Below are 1,442 nucleotides of genomic sequence, written 5' to 3' on the forward strand. Positions count from 1 at the left end.
TGGTGTCCTCAACAAGGAGCGGCAGATCGGCTACGGTCGATATATAGTCTACCGGGGATCGGTATGGTGGGTGTTCGGGTTATGAGATATGAGTTGAGATGGAGATGGAGGTGACGGAGGAGCATGCATATCATATTTTGTTGTTTCATTGTATTCCCTACTCAACCTCGTGGTTGACCCCGTGTATTCGTGAACACCTGTGACGATCCAAATATTGGGGAGCGGGCTTGACAGTACCTCGAGACAGAGATAGGAGCCGGATGGGAAGGGAGCTTGGATTGCCGACTTAGAGCTAGCCCACTTTTAGTTCATTGTTAGTTATCGACTTTATTTTTAATTTGAGACTTGTTTCATTTCAGATGTAAACATTTATAAACTTTTAATTTAAAATACTGTTTATCTTTCCTTTGTTATGCACTGCCTCGGATTTTCGAGATGGTAACACCCTTCTTTATCTAAGGAGTCCTAGTCCAGGCCTTTAAATAAATGGGGGTGTTACAGGTAGCTGCTTGTTGTTTGTGCGATTGGAATCGGGTTTGCTGGTGAGTTGCTTGGTGGTGATTGAAGTCGAGTTGATTGGTGCGGGTGTGTCATGGCGGAGCTAGGTGGTCTGCTGGGCTCGGGTTGCGAATTGTGATCATGGTGGTACCGCTGCTGCTGCTTGATCTTGACGTAAATTGTGATTGGGGTAGAGGATGGTGAGTGAGATGGTGGGGAATCTGGGTTGAGAATTACTCGGGTTTCGATTCCGAGTTCATGCTTGATGATGGTGTCGGTGAAGATGAATGGAGATGGTGAGGGACGGTGAATAAAGGACAAAAATGGTGATTAATGCTGTGTGAATTGAAAAGAGTAGTATCGAGAATTCGAGATCTTTCAATTAAATTGTTTTTTTTTTGGAGAGAGAAAGAGACGATGGATTGAAAAGAGTTGCAGGATGTTTTAGTAAAGAGTGGTGATTGTTTTTTTTTTGTCGTCTTTGGTTTGTTAATTCAATCTCAACCGTGACTTTATCTTTATCCAATGGCTGAGATTTGTGAGCACGCAAACTCACAACTCACCGTAAGAACCCAACTCACGAGATCCCGCCTCTATATATATATATATATATATATATATATATATATATATACAGAAAATTCAAAAAAATTGAAAAAATTCAAAAAAATGCACGTTTTTTTTAGCATATAGGTCGAATCGGAACGGTAGTATTTCAATGATGACATTGCATTTTCATCCGTTTATGCCTAAGCCTTGCTAATTGACATGTTATTAGTAGAATCATATGCATAGTCTACGAGTTTTCGTTAATTTATCTTGCTGGACTTGAGACTTGACTTAGAATTTTGGCAAACTACATCATTTTCTGAGATTTAGAGCCTATAACGGGTGTCATTTATGACCAGTTTATCTAGGATTGTGAGTAGTTACTCCTTATGAGA

The sequence above is a fragment of the Silene latifolia genome, chromosome 11 (genome assembly GCF_048544455.1).
Source record: "Silene latifolia isolate original U9 population chromosome 11, ASM4854445v1, whole genome shotgun sequence".
Taxonomy (NCBI): Eukaryota; Viridiplantae; Streptophyta; class Magnoliopsida; order Caryophyllales; family Caryophyllaceae; genus Silene; species Silene latifolia.